Genomic DNA, 14,960 nt, shown 5'->3' on the forward strand with positions numbered 1-14,960 from the left:
CCACCTCGTCGTGGCCGCGGGCAGCCCCCCCCGCGGGAAGGCGAGACCCCTCCTGCTGCTGATGATGTTGATGCTGCTCCTGCTGATGATGATGCTGCTCCTGCTGATGATGATGCTGCTCCTGCTGCTGATGATGATGCAGCGACTCCTGTAGAGCTTGCACCTGGGGGGTGAGTGGGTAGGAGTGTAAGAGTGAGTGTATGAGTGAGTTAGTGTAAGAGTGAGTGTGTGAGTGTGTGTGTGAGTGAGTGTATGAGTGAGTGAGTGTATGAGTTAGTGTATGAGTGTATGAGTGAGTGAGTGTATGAGTGAGTGAGTGTATGAGTGTATGAGTGAGTGTATGAGTTAGTGTATGAGTGAGTGTATGAGTGAGTGTATGAGTGAGTGAATGTATGAGTGAATGTATGAGTGAGTGAATGTATGAGTGAGTGAGTGTATGAGTGAGTGAGTGTATGAGTGAGTGAGTGTATGAGTGAGTGTATGAGTGAGTGTATGAGTGAGTTAGTGAGTGAGTGTATGAGTGAGTGAGTGTATGAGTGAGTGTATGAGTGAGTTAGTGAGTGAGTGTATGAGTGAGTGAGTGTATGAGTGAGTGTATGAGTGAGTGAGTGTATGAGTGAGTGTATGAATGAGTGAGTGAGTGTATGAGTGAGTGTATGAGTTAGTGAGTGTATGAGTGAGTGAATGTATGAGTGAGTGAGTGAGAGTGAGCACACTGGATATTTCCCCCAACCCCTCACCAGCACACACACACAGAGTGGAACTCATTTTAATGAACACCAAATCTCACCCACCCACCCACCACCCTCCTATCGCTCCTTAAAGCTGACATAGAATCCTGCCTCTCAACCCCCCAGACACACACCGACTCATCTGTCAACAGGAGAAGTGAGCTAACAACAGCAGACAAACACACAGACACAGAGACACACACACACACACAGCGAAACACACACAGACACGCACACACAGACACGCACACACAGACACGCACACACAGACACACACACACAGACACAGAGACACACACAGACACACACAGAGACACACAGACACACACACAGACACACACACAGCGAAACACACACAGACACACACACACAGACACACACACACAGACACACACACACAGACACACACAGACACACACACACACACGCACACACAGACACAGAGACACACACACAGACACACACACACACAGACACACACACACACAGACACACACACAGACAGACACACACACAGACACACACAGACACAAAGATAACAAAGATCCCCCGTATAGCCTTAACAGACTGTAGGTGCAAGTGCTGTTAGCGAGCACCTATGAAGGCCGGCACGGCACACGAGGGGGTGGGTGGCCAGCACCACGCCCGACCGCCTTTGTCTCCCTAGTGACGATGTTTACACACCGCACCAGGTACTCATTTGAGGCTGAGTCGACCTAGGGGAGGCCCGGGACCGGTTCAGATAATCGTCACTGGTGTTGGCCGTGAACGGGAATCGAACCCGGGTCGCCAGGTTCATAGCGCAGCGTAGCGCTAACCGCTACACTACCGCTCCCCACTCACACACACAGTCACACACACACAGATACACACAGTAACACAGATACACAGACTCACACACACATACACACACACAGATACACACACACAGACACACACAGACACACACACACAGACACACACAGACACACACACAGACACACACAGAGACTCACACACACACGCACACACAGACACAGAGACACACACACACAGACACACACACACACAGACACACACACACACAGACACACACACAGACAGACACACACACAGACACACACACAGACACAAAGATAACAAAGATCCCCCGTATAGCCTTAACAGACTGTAGGTGCAAGTGCTGTTAGCGAGCACCTATGAAGGCCGGCACGGCACACGAGGGGGTGGGTGGCCAGCACCACGCCCGACCGCCTTTGTCTCCCTAGTGACGATGTTTACACACCGCACCAGGTACTCATTTGAGGCTGAGTCGACCTAGGGGAGGCCCGGGACCGGTTCAGATAATCGTCACTGGTGTTGGCCGTGAACGGGAATCGAACCCGGGTCGCCAGGTTCATAGCGCAGCGTAGCGCTAACCGCTACATTACCGCTCCCCGTAACACACACACAGTCACACACACGCACAAAGAGAGACACACAGACACACAGACGGACACACACACAGACACACACACAGACACACACACACAGACACACACACACAGACACACACAGAGACACACACACAGACACACACACAGACACACAGAGACACGATGTTCCCGTGTCTTGTGGGTGAGTGAGTGGGTGAGTGAGTGGGTGGGTGAGTGAGTGAGTGGGTGAGTGAGTGGTTGGGTGAGTGGGTGAGTGGTTGGGTGAGTGAGTGGGCGAGTGGGCGAGTGGGTGAGTGGGTGAGTGAGTGGGTGAGTGAGCGAGTGGGTGAGTGAGTGAGTGGGCCAGTGAATAAGTGGGTGAGTGGGTGAGTGAGTGAGTGGGTGGGTGAGTGGGTGAGTGAGTGAGTGGGTGTGTGAGTGGGTGAGTGGGTGAGTGAGTGAGTGGGCGAGTGGGCGAGTGAGTGAGTGAGTGGGTGAGTGGGTGAGTGAGTGGGTGAGTGAGTGAGTGGGTGAGTGAGTGAGTGGGCCAGTGAATGAGTGGGTGAGTGGGTGAGTGAGTGAGTGGTTGGGTGAGTGAGTGGGTGAGTGAGTGGTTGGGTGAGTGAGTGGGTGAGTGGGTGAGTGAGTGAATGAGTGGGTGAGTGGCTGGGTGAGTGTGTGGGTGAGTGGTTGGGTGAGTGAGTGAGTGGGTGAGTAAGTGGGCCAGTGAATGAGTGGGTGAGTGAGTGGGTGGGTGAGTGGGTGAGTGAGTGGGTGGGTGAGTGGGTGAGTGATTGGGTGAGTGGGCGAGTGAGTGGGTGAGTGGGTGAGTGAGTGGGTGAGTGGGTGAGTGAGTGAGTGGGTGAGTGGGTGAGTAGGTGAGTGAGTGAGTGAGTGGGTGAGTGAGTGGGTGAGTGGGTGAGTGAGTGGGTGGGTGGGTGAGTGGGTGAGTGAGTGGGTGAGTGGGTGAGTGAGTGAGTGAGTGGGTGGGTGGGTGAGTGGGTGAGTGAGTGGGTGGGTGGGTGAGTGGGTGAGTGGGTGAGTGAGTGGGTGAGTGAGTGAGTGGGTGGAGTGGGTGAGTGCGTGGTTGGGTGAGTGGGTGAGTGGTTGGGTGAGTAAGTGGGCGGAGTGGGTGAGTGGTGAGTGAGTGAGTGAGTGGGTGAGTGAGTGAGTGGGCCAGTGAATAAGTGGGTGAGTGGGTGAGTGAGTGGGTGGGTGAGTGGGTGAGTGAGTGAGTGGGTGATGAGTGAGTGGGTGGGTGGGTGAGTGAGTGAGTGGGTGTGTGAGTGGGTGAGTAGTGAGTTAGCGAGTGGGTGAGTGAGTGAGTGAGTGAGTGGTGACTGGGTGAGCGGGTGAGTGAGTGAGTGGGTGAGTGAGTGGTTGGGTGGTGAGTGAGTGGGTCGGTGACTGGTGAGTGAGTAAGTGGGTGAGTGAGTGGGTGAGCGGGTGAGTGAGTGGGTGAGTGGGTAAGTGAGTGGGTGAGTGAGTGAGTGGGTAGGTGAGTGGGCCAGTGATGAGTGGGTGAGTGGGTGAGTGAGTGAGTGGTTGGGTGAGTGGTTGCGTGAGTGAGTGAGTGGGTGAGTGAGTGGTTGGGTGAGTGAGTGGGTGAGTCGGTGAGTGAGTGGGTGAGTGGGTAAGTGAGTGAGTGGGTGAGTGGCTGGGTGAGTGTGTGGGTGAGTGGTTGGGTGAGTGAGTGAGTGGGTGAGTGAGTGGGCCAGTGAATGAGTGGGTGAGTGAGTGGGTGGGTGAGTGGGTGAGTGAGTGGGTGAGTGGGCGAGTGAGTGGGTGAGTGCGTGGGTGAGTGGGTGAGTGGGTGAGTGAGTGGGTGAGTGGGTGAGTGAGTGGGTGGTCGGTGAGTGGGTGAGTGAGTGAGTGGGTGAGTGAGTGAGTGGGTGGGTGGGTGAGTGGGTGAGTGGGTGAGTGGGTGAGTGAGTGGGTGGGTGAGTGAGTGGGGAGTGGGTGAATGAGTGGGTGGGTGGGTGAGTGGGTGAGTGGGTGAGTGAGTGGGTGGGTGGGTGAGTGAGTGGGTGGGTGAGTGAGTGGGTGAGTGGTTGGGTGAGTGAGTGAGTGGGTGAGTGAGTGGTTGGGTGAGTGAGTGGGTGAGTGGGTGAGTGAGTGAGTGGGTGAGTGGGTGAGTGAGTGAGTGGGTGAGTGGCTGGGTGAGTGTGTGGGTGAGTGGTTGGGCGATTGAGTGGGTGAGTGAGTGGGCAGTGAATGAGTGGGTGAGTGGGTGAGTGAGTGGGTGGGTTGAGTGGGTGAGTGAGTGGGTGAGTGGGCGAGTGAGTGGGTGAGTGGGTGAGTGAGTGGGTGAGTGGGTGAGTGAGTGAGTGGGTGGGTGAGTGAGTGAGTGGGTGAGTGAGTGGGTGAGTGGGTGAGTGAGTGGGTGGGTCGGTGAGTGGGTGAGTGGGTGAGTGAGTGGAGTGGGTGAGTGAGTGGGTGAGAGTGAGTGGGTGAGTGAGTGAGTGGGTGAGTGAGTGGGTGAATGAGTGGGTGAGTGAGTGGGTGAAGTGAGTGGGTGAGTGGATAGTGAGTGGGTGATGAGTGAGTGAGTGGTGAGTGAGTGGGTGAGTGAGTGAGTGGGTGAGTGAGTGGGTGAATGAGTGGGTGAGTGAGTGGGTGAGTGAGTGGGTCAGTGGGTGGGTGAGTGAGTGGGTGGGTGAGTGAGTGGGCGAGTCAATGAGCGAGTAAGCGAGTTGCCTGATCTACCCTCCCCCCCAGTCTAACCCCAGTCTACTCTACACACGCTTACCCCTCCAGTCTCCCCCACTATCCCCCCTAGCCCCCCACTATCCCCCCTAGCCCCCCACTATCCCCCCTAGCCCCCCACTATCCCCTCCCAGCCCCCCACTATCCCCCCTAGCGTACCTGCTGGGCGAGGCGCGAGTGAGCGGTCCTCAGCTCGGCGTTCTCCACCCTCAGCTCCTCCACCGCCGCCGCTAACGCCCGCGTCTCCCGCTCCAGTTCGGCCACGCGGGGGTTCGGGGGGGCCCCCAGGCCCCCGCGCAGTCCACCCCGCCCCCCGCCCAGCGGGGCCCCCCGCGGACGGGATCGCCGGGGTGACCGGGATCCGGATCGGAGTCTCCTGTCGCTGCCGCCGCTCCGACTCCGACTCCGACTCCCACCTCGTCCACCACCGCCAACTCCACCTCCGACTCCGACTCCGACTCCAACTCCACCTCGTCCACCACCGCCAACTCCACCTCCGACTCCACCTCCGACTCCAACTCACCTCGTCCACCACCGACTCCACCTCCAACTCCACCTCAACTCCACCACCGACTCCACCTCCAACTCCACCTCCAACTCCACTTCCAACTCCACTTCCAACTCCACCACCGACTCCACCTCCAACTGCACCTCCAACTCCACCACCGACTCCACCTCGTCCACCGCTGCCGCCCCCTCCGCCACCGGGGCAGGAGGAGGAGGAGGAGGAGTGCCTCCTGCCCCCCGCGGCCCCGACCGGAGATCGGACGGCGGCGAAGGCGGTCACGGCCTCCATCGCAGGAGCACGACCAAGCCCGACCTAAACTGACCAAGCCCAGACCCAAGCCCGACCACGTCTGACCAAGTCTGACCAAACTCGACCTAAACCCGACCTAAACCGACCTAAACGAGACCTAAACTCGACCTAAACTCGACCTAAACCCACCTAAACTCGACCTAAACCCGACCTAAACCCGACCTAAACCCGACCTAAACCCAGACCTAAACTCGACCTAAACCCGACCTAAACCCGACCTAAACCCGACCTAAACCCGATCTAAACCCGACTAAACTCGACCTAAACTCGACCTAAACTCGACCTAAACTCCGACCTAAACTCGACCTAAACCCGACCTAACCCGACCTAAACTCGACCTAAACTCGACCTAAACCCGACCTAAACCCGACCTAAACTCGACGTAAACTCGACCTAAACCCGACCTAAACCCGACCTAAACCCGACCTAAACTCGACCTAAACTCGACCTAACCAACCTAAACCCGACCTAAACTCGACCTAAACCCGACTAAACTCGACCTAAACTCGACCTAAACCGACCTAAACTCGACCTAAACTCGACCTAAACCCGACCTAAACCCGACCTAAACTCGACCTAAACTCGACCTAAACCCGACTAAACTCGACCTAAACTCGACCTAAATCGACCTAAACTCGACCTAAACCCGACCTAAACCCGACCTAAACTCGACCTAAACTCGACCTAAACCCGACCAAAACTCGACCTAAACCCGACCTAAACTCGACCTAAACTCGACCTAAACTCGACCTAAACCCGACCTAAACCGACCTAAACCCGACCTGAACTCGACCTGAACTCGACCTGAACTCGACCTAAACTCGACCTAAACCGACCTAAACCCGACCTAAACTCGACCTAAACTCGACCTAAACCCGCCTAAACCCGACCTAAACCCGACCTAAACCCGACCTAAACTCGACCTAAACTCGACCTAAACTCGACCTAAACCCGACCTAAACTCGACCTAACTCGACCTAAACCCGACCTAAACTCGACCTAAACTCGACCTAAACTCGACCTAAACTCGACCTAAACTCGACCTAAACCCGACCTAAACCCGACCTAAACTCGACCTAAACCCGACCTAAACCCGACCTAAACCCGACCTAAACTCGACCTAAACCCGACCTAAACCCGACCTAAACTCGACCTAAACTCGACCTAAACCCGACCTTAAACTCGACCTAAACCCGACCTAAACCCGACCTAAACCCGACCTAAACTCGACCTAAACCCGACCTAAACCAGACCTAAACCCGACCTAAACTAGATCTAAACCCGACTAAACTCGACCTAAACCCGACCTAAACTCGACCTAAACTCGACCTAAACCCGACCTAAACTCGACCTAAACCCGACCTAAAATCGACCTAAACTCGACCTAAACCGACCTAAACTCGACCTAAACCCGACCTAAACCTGACCTAAACTCGACCTAAACCCGACCTAAACTCGACCTAAACTCGACCTAAACCCGACCTAAACTCGACCTAAACTCAACCTAAACCCGACCTAAACCCGACCTAAACCCGACTAAACTCGACCTAAACCGACCTAAACTCGACCTAAACTCGACCTAAACTCGACCTAAACCCGACCTAAACCCGACCTAAACCCGACCTAAACTCGACCTAAACCCGACCTAAACCTGACCTAAACTCGACCTAAACCCGACCTAAACTCGACCTAAACTCGACCTAAACCCGACCTAAACTCGACCTAAACTCGACCTAAACCCGACCTAAACCCGACCTAAACCCGACCTAAAACTCGACCTAAACCCGACCTAAACCCGACCTAAACCCGACCTAAACCCGACCTAAACTCGACCTAAACCCGACCTAAACTCGACCTAAACTCGACCTAAACTAGACCTAAACTCGACCTAAACCCGACCTAAACTCGACCTAAACCCGACCTAAACTCGACCTAAACTCGACCTAAACTCGACCTAAACTCGACCTAAACTCGACCTAAACTCGACCTAAACCCGACCTAAACTCGACCTAAACTCGACCTAAACTCGACCTAAACCCGACCTAAACTCGACCTAAACTCGACCTAAACCCGACCTAAACCCGACCTAAACTCGACCTAAACCCGACCTAAATCCGACCTAAACTCGACCTAAACCCGACCTAAACCCGACCTAAACTCGACCTAAAGTCGACCTAAAGTCGACCTAAAGTCGACCTAAACAGCCAACAACGGCTGGCCGAGCTCAGCTCCACTCCGTGAATAAGCCGCGTGCAGCAGAGCCGAGGCTTTATATAGCCTGAGGGGGTGGGGGGGCGTGGCCAAGCCCACACCTAGGGGGAGGGGGTGGTGGCCACGCCCCAGGCTGTGGGTAGCCACGCCCCAGGCTGTGGGTAGCCACGCACGCTAGGGGGGGGGTGTGACTACGCCTCACCCCCCCCCCACCCGAGGGTGGGCGTAGCCACGCCCAGCCTGGGGGGTAGGGATTTGGCCACGCCCAGCCGTTGGGAGGCCACGCCCACTCTCTCCACATCTACCCCGTCACCAATTGGAGTTGTGGGATGGAGTGTCAAACACACACACATACACACACATACACACAGATACACACATACACACAAATACACACACACATACACACACATACACATACACACACATACACACATACACACACGCATACACACATAAACACACACATACACACACACATACACCACCATACACACACACATACACACATACACACACACACATACACACACATACACACACATACACACACACATACAGACACACACATACACACACACATACACACAGGCACACACATACACACACACACCGCCACACACATACACATACACACACATGCACACATACACACACATACACACACACTCACACACAGACTCACTCACACACAGACACACAGACACACACACAGACACACGCACAGACACACACACAGGCTCACTCACGCAGAAAAAATACAAAGATCCCCAATATAACCTTAACAGACTGTAGGGGCAAGTGCTGTTAGCGAGCACCTATGAAGGCCGGTAACGGTACACGAGGGGGTGGGTGGCCAGCACCACGCCCGACGTCTTTGTCTCCCCAGTGGCGATGTTTACTACACACCACACCAGGTACTCATTTGAGGCTGATGGGTCGACTGACTGAGATGACTGGCTGATGCACCACCTGTGCCCCCGACTGTGCCAACCTGCTGTGCTTTAGCCACCCGGCGCTCCGCTCGTTGTTGTGAGCGTCGCTCTCCATACGAAATAAATCAAAAGACAACGATCCCCAGTATAGCCTTAACATACTGTTTGGTAAAGTGTCTTCAGCGAGTAGGGCCTATGAAAGCCGGATGGCCAGCACTACGCCCGGCCGCCTTTGTCTCCCTAGTGGCGATGTTTACTACACACCGCACCAGGTACTCATTTTGAGGCTGAGTCGACCTAGGTGAGGCCCGGACCGGTTAAGATAATCGTCACTGGTGTTGTCCACAGGCACACACACACACACAGATACACACACAGACACACACAGATACATACACACACACACATACAGACACACACAGACACACACACAACAACAACCGCCATTCGCCACTAAGTGGCGGTGACGTCACCACGACGCTTGTGCCAGGCTATGTGCACCCTGAGGCCACGTGAAGTGTCGAACGCCCGCTGGCAAGAGGTCACGGGCAGACCCAGGTGCCACGGGTCGACTGACTGAGATGACTGGCTGATGTACCACCTGTGCCCCTACTGTGCCAACATGCTGTGCTTTAGCCACACGGCGCTCCGCTCGTTGTTGTGAGCGTCGCTCCTCCGCCCTCCGTTGTTGTTGGAGGGCGACTACCTCCAACTGCCCAGTAGCATCCTTCACGAGCCTCCTCCACAGAGGCCGATCTTGACACCGCTGGTACCAGTCATCGGCAAGTCCACTCAGCTCCACGTCTTCCTGTACCACATCACTCCATCTCTTCTCTAGCCCGTGCCGCGCCCGCTTAGCCCCCTCAATCTGGCCAAACAAAAGCTGTTACGGCATGCGGTGGCTGGGCATGCGGGCTACATGACCCAGCCATCGCAACCTTGCCTGCTGGAGGAGCTCACCGATGGGACCCTGCCCAGATCTTTCAAGGATTTGTGAGCTCCTCACACAATCCAGTCTGGTTAAACCCAGGATGCATCGTAGGCAGGCCAGCCTAAATGTTTCCAACCGGCGAAGATGTTCCATTAGGGGGGTCCACGTTTCGCAAGCGTAGAGAAGGGAGGGAATGACCGTGGCCGAGAAGACCTGAAGCTTAGTGCGGAGCGACAGACCAGGTAGCTTCCACACAGCGTCACGCAACCGATGAAAAGATATTGCCGCTCGACTGATTCGGAGTGAGACCTCTGCTGTTAAACTGGAGTCGGTCATAAGCACACTGCCCAGGTTTGGGAAACTCTCCACTCTCTCCACAACTGACCCATCACCGATTGGGAGTTGTGAGGGTGGAGTGTCCGATGGTACAAAATACCCAGGCAGGTGCTTAGTTTTGGTGGGGTTGATGGTAAGGCCCCATCTCTTAGTAGCACGCTCCAGTCTCAACAGCAGCGTCTCCAACTCCTCCTCTGAATGAGTAGCTATTACCAAATCATCGGCATACATAACGTGGTTGAGCTATAGGGAGCCATCCCTTGACCGCACCCGGGCATCGATCAGCCTCCCATTATATCTGTACCATATGGAGATTCCCCCAGTACAGCTATTGAAGGCTTCACGAACTACGTGGTCAAAATAGATGTTAAATAATGTGGGAGCCAGAGGATATCCCTGTCGCACCCCAAGGTGTACAGGGAATGGCTCTGACTCCTGGCCACGTAGTTTTACCCGGGCCCGCTCACCATCATGAAGGTCCATAATGATCGTGAGCAGAGGGTAAGGTACTCCAAAAGCACGAAGAACAACCCAGAGCCCAGGCCTACTGATGGTATCATAGGCCTTGACCAGGTCAATAAAGCAGAGATGTAGGTCTTGTTGAAATTCCCTACACCTCTGCTGTAGCAGACGGACAGAAAATATGGCATCCGTGCAGGACCGCCCTTTCCTGAAACCGCATTGGGGCTCCGCAAGCCTCTCCTCTGCGTGCCTGGCAAGGCGATGTTGAATAATCCTTGCCAGGACCTTTCCCGCCACATTGAGGAGTGAGATGCCCCTTTAGTTGTTACAGTCTTTGCGGTCCCCCTTCTTAAAGAGGGGGACCACCAGGGACATCCTTCCAATCCTGCGGAACCCGTCCAGTGGTCCAGACTGTTGTTTTGATGTCATATAGGGCAGTCTGTGCACAAACGCCACCCTCCCTCAGCATTTCACTTGGGAGATCATCTCTGCCCGCTGCCTTTCCTGGTCTCGCCTTCAGTACTTCCTCAACAGATGGCACCTCAGCCAGCCACTCACAAGGGGTGACTTCTTCCAATATTTGAGGCACCGCAGCATCAGCAGGGTCATCCCCACTTTGTGCCACGATGTTTTCCTGGCTGAGGGATTTTCCCTCCCACAGGACCTCACAGAAATGCTAAGCAAATCTGCAAACCTGTTCCTGGGGGTCGGAGATTGGATCACAGTTCTTTCCCCTAATGATTGTAATAGGTGTGATGCTGCAGGTTAAATTTTTTGATGGAGTTAAATAGAGATTTGTGATCACGGGCCACTGAGGCAGACTCCATCTCCTCAGCAACCCGCGACCACCACACATCCTTGCAGCGCCTCACGGCTCTCCGAACCTCCGTGCGAAGGCTGCTGTAAGCCTCCTCTTTCTCTGACATGGGATTGTGTAGTCGATGACAGTGGGCCTGTCGCTTTTTCTCAACCATCCTGAACACCTCCTCTGTCAGCCAGGGTCTCTGGGGAGGTCTGGACCACGTGCCCAAAGCAGCCATTGCAGCTGCATGAGTCACAGTCCTAAACCTCGCCCATTTACCCTCGACATCAGGAGGAGTGGGGGACGATGCCAACCCCAGCCGCAAGCGATGATGAAATTCTCGCTTGCAACTTTCTTCAGACAACTGAGACCAGGCCACTTTAGTTTGGAATGGGGTCCTGGGTGTACACCCACCGCCGGAGTGGAAGAATGGCAGGCGCATCTTACAGATGACTAGTTAATGGTCAGAGGGCAGATCAGCTCCACGGTACGTCCTGGTGTCAAGGACATGGGCTCGCATCCGCTGGTCCCTCACTTTGTCATCCAGCAGATGTTCTTGCTTGGACCCGGCATGCATCCATGATGTTGTGTGGATGCGCCGATGCCGGAACAGCGTGTTGGTAATTACAAGCCCATGGGCTGCACAAAACTCTTGCAGCCTCCTACCGTTGTTATTGAGCTGATCTGGCCCATGCCCTCCAATCACTCCAGACCAGGTGCCAGCATCATGACCAACTCGGGCATTGAAGTCACCCAACAAGATGACTCTATCCCGAGGGGCCACTTTAGCCAGCACCTGTGACAGGAGGTCGTAGAAGGCATCTGACTCATCGGCTTTGCCTGCATCCCTCCACGGATGTTCGTCTTCTGTGGAGGCATAAGTAACCACGACCACCACTCCTCGCCTCCGGTTGATGGGAAGGCGAGCCCAAAGTAGCCTGGGGCTTACAGCTTCCCACAACTCACCGCCACGCTCCCACGCCCCCTTCATTATTTTGTTCAAAAGAAGAGCCACACCCTGTTGTTTGGCAGTCTGCTGCCCCGCGTAGAGGACTGTCCACCCCTTATGGTGGCAGGAGCCAGAACCGGTCCACCGGACCTCCTGAATGCCACAGAGATCCAGGCGATACCAGTCCAGCTCCCGACAGAGGAGTGCCAGCCTCTCCTCCGCAGTGAGCCTTCGAACATTCCACGTGGCCATCCGTAATGGCTTTTCGTTATTTCTCGAGGAGCCCCGAGGGTAGAGATTCAATCTCCTGGCTCTGCCATTTGGGGTTTGGCTAGGAGACATCATAGACGCCTGGCCCCCCGGGGCCTCCGGCACAAGCTTATTAGTTATATACTTTATTCGCGGTTTAGTGGTAATTATTTGAAGGTGGAGGGGTTACCAGCCCCTCGCACCCGTCCAGAGCCCCCCGTTTAGCCCTTGTGGTGGTCACAGACGCCGTGAGGGGAGGAGCCAATCGAAATTGGCCCTCCCCCCACAGCACTGTCCACGACAGAGTTGCCCGTCCGGCACCAGGAGGAGGTAGGGGGTTGTTTTGCCAGACCAGTGTCACACAGTGACACTGACACACACAGTGACACACACACACACACACAGTGCCACACACACAGTGACAACAACAACAACCGCCATTCGCCACTAAGTGGCGGTGACGTCACCACGACGCTTGTGCAAGGCTATGTGCACCCGGAGGCCACGTGAAGTGTCGAACGCCCGCTGGCAGGAGGTCACGGGGCAGACCCAGGTGCCACGGGTCGATTGACTGAGATGACTGGCTGATGCACCACCTGTGCCCCCTACTGTGCCAACCTGCTGTGCTTTAGCCACCCGGCGCTCCGCTCGTTGTTCTGAGCGTCGCTCCTCCGCCCTCCGTTGTTGTTGGAGGGCGACTACCTCCAACTGCCCAGTAGCATCCTTCACGAGCCTCCTCCACAGAGGCCGATCTTGACACTGCTGGTACCAGTCATCGGCAAGTCCACTCAGCTCCACGTCCTCCTGTACCACATCACTCCATCTCTTCTCTAGCCCGTGCCGCGCCCGCTTAGCCCCCTCAATCCGGCCGATCAAAAGCTGTTTCGGCATGCGGTGGCTGGGCATGCGGGCTACCTGACCCAGCCATCGCAGCCTTCCCTGCCGGAGGAGCTCACCAATGGGACCTTGCCCAGATCTTTCAAGGATTTTTGAGATCCTCACACAATCCAGTCTGGTTAAACCCAAGATGGATCGTAGGCAGGCCAGCCTAAATGTTTCTAACCGGCGAAGATGTTCCATTAGGGGGCTCCACGTTTCGCAAGCGTAGAGAAGGGAGGGAATGACCGTGGCCGAGAAGACCTGAAGCTTAGTGCGGAACGACAGACCAGGTAGCTTCCACACAGCGTTACGCAACCGATGAAAATATATTGCCGCTCGACTGATTCGGAGTGAGACCTCTGCTGTTAAACTGGAGCCAGTCACAAGCACACTGCCCAGGTATGGGAAACTCTCCACTCTCTCCACAACTGCCCCATCACCGATTGGGAGTTGTGGGGGTGGAGTGTCCGATGGTACAAAATGCCCAGGCAGGTGCTTAGCTTTGGTGGGGCTGATGGTAAGGCCCCACCTCTTAGTGGCACGCTCCAGTCTCAGCAGCAGCGTCTCCAACTCCTCCTCTGAATGAGCAGCAATTACCAAATCATCGCGCACAACACGAAAGAAGAGTCACGTGGTGGTGGTTGTGGTGGTTGTGGTGGTGGTGGTTGTGGTGGTGGTGGTGGGAGTGGTGAGTGGTGGTGGTGGCGGTCGTGAGTGGTGGTGGTGAGTTGTGGTGGTGGTGATGGTGGTGGTTGTGGTGGTTGTGGTGGTTGTGGTGATGATGGTGGTTGTGGTGGTGGTTGTGGTGGTGGTTGTGGTGGTGGTTGTTGTGGTGGTGGTTGTTGTGGTGGTGGTTGTGGTGGTGGTTGTGGTTGTGGTTGTGGTGATGGTGGTGGTTCTGGTTGTGGTTGTGGTGGTTCTGGTGGTGGTTGTGGTGGTGGTGGTTGTGGTGGTGGTGGTGGTGGGCGTGGTGAGTGGTGTTGGTGGGGGTGGTGAGTGGTGGTGGTGATGGTGGTGGTTGTGGTGGTGGTTGTGGTGGTTGTGGTGATGATGGTGGTTGTGGTGGTTGTGGTGGTGGTTGTGGTGGTGGTGGTGGTTGTGGTGGTTGTTGTGGTGGTGGTTGTTGTCGTGGTGGTTCTGGTTGTGGTTGTGGTGGTGGTGGTTGTGGTGGTGGTGGTGGTTATGGTGGTGGTTGTGGTGGTTGTGGTCGTGGTGGTTGTAGTTGTGGTGGTGGTTATAGTTGTGGTGGTTGTGGTGGTTGTGATTGTGGTGGTGGTTGTGGTGGTTGTTGTGGTGGTGGTAGTGGTGGTGGTGGTTGTGGTGGTTGTGGTGGTGATGGTAGTGGTGATGGTAATGGTGATTGTGGTGGTGGTGGTGGTGGCGGTTGTGGTGGTTGTTGTGGTGGTGTTGGTTGTGGTTGTGGTGGTGCTTGTGGTGATTGTGGTGGTGGTGGTTCTGGTGGTGGTTGTGGTGGTTGTGGTGGTGGTTGTGGTGGTGGTGGTTGTGGTGGTGGTGTTGGTTGTGGCTGTGGTGGTGCTTGTGGTGGTTTTGGTGGTGG

General features: G+C 55.3%; 2 long non-coding RNA genes across 14 annotated transcripts; both read right to left on the minus strand.

Annotated features, from left to right (window-relative positions):
* On the minus strand, positions 1 to 5,893 carry LOC142908509 (uncharacterized). Its single transcript, XR_012931842.1, has 3 exons — positions 5,789 to 5,893; positions 4,991 to 5,713; positions 1 to 163 (listed from the first exon to the last, which is right to left on the minus strand). It is a non-coding gene; the product is annotated as an uncharacterized LOC142908509 (long non-coding RNA).
* Positions 5,894 to 5,940: 47 nt separating this feature from the next.
* Positions 5,941 to 7,880, minus strand: LOC142908508 (uncharacterized). 13 transcript variants are annotated; one of them, XR_012931839.1, is made up of 9 exons: positions 7,427 to 7,880; positions 7,206 to 7,392; positions 7,043 to 7,141; positions 6,945 to 7,010; positions 6,703 to 6,823; positions 6,539 to 6,593; positions 6,300 to 6,409; positions 6,170 to 6,235; positions 5,941 to 6,096 (listed from the first exon to the last, which is right to left on the minus strand). It is a non-coding gene; the product is annotated as an uncharacterized LOC142908508 (long non-coding RNA). The 13 variants fall into 13 exon arrangements; XR_012931835.1 differs by having other exon boundaries at positions 6,539 to 6,604; positions 6,659 to 6,823; XR_012931833.1 differs by having other exon boundaries at positions 6,539 to 6,604; positions 6,648 to 6,823.
* Positions 7,881 to 14,960: the final 7,080 nt, after the last annotated feature.

Source organism: Petromyzon marinus (genome assembly GCF_048934315.1).
Source record: "Petromyzon marinus isolate PM22_M1 ecotype Great Lakes invasive population chromosome 84 unlocalized genomic scaffold, UKy_Petmar_22M1.pri1.0 chr84_unloc.7, whole genome shotgun sequence".
NCBI lineage: Eukaryota > Metazoa > Chordata > Hyperoartia > Petromyzontiformes > Petromyzontidae > Petromyzon > Petromyzon marinus.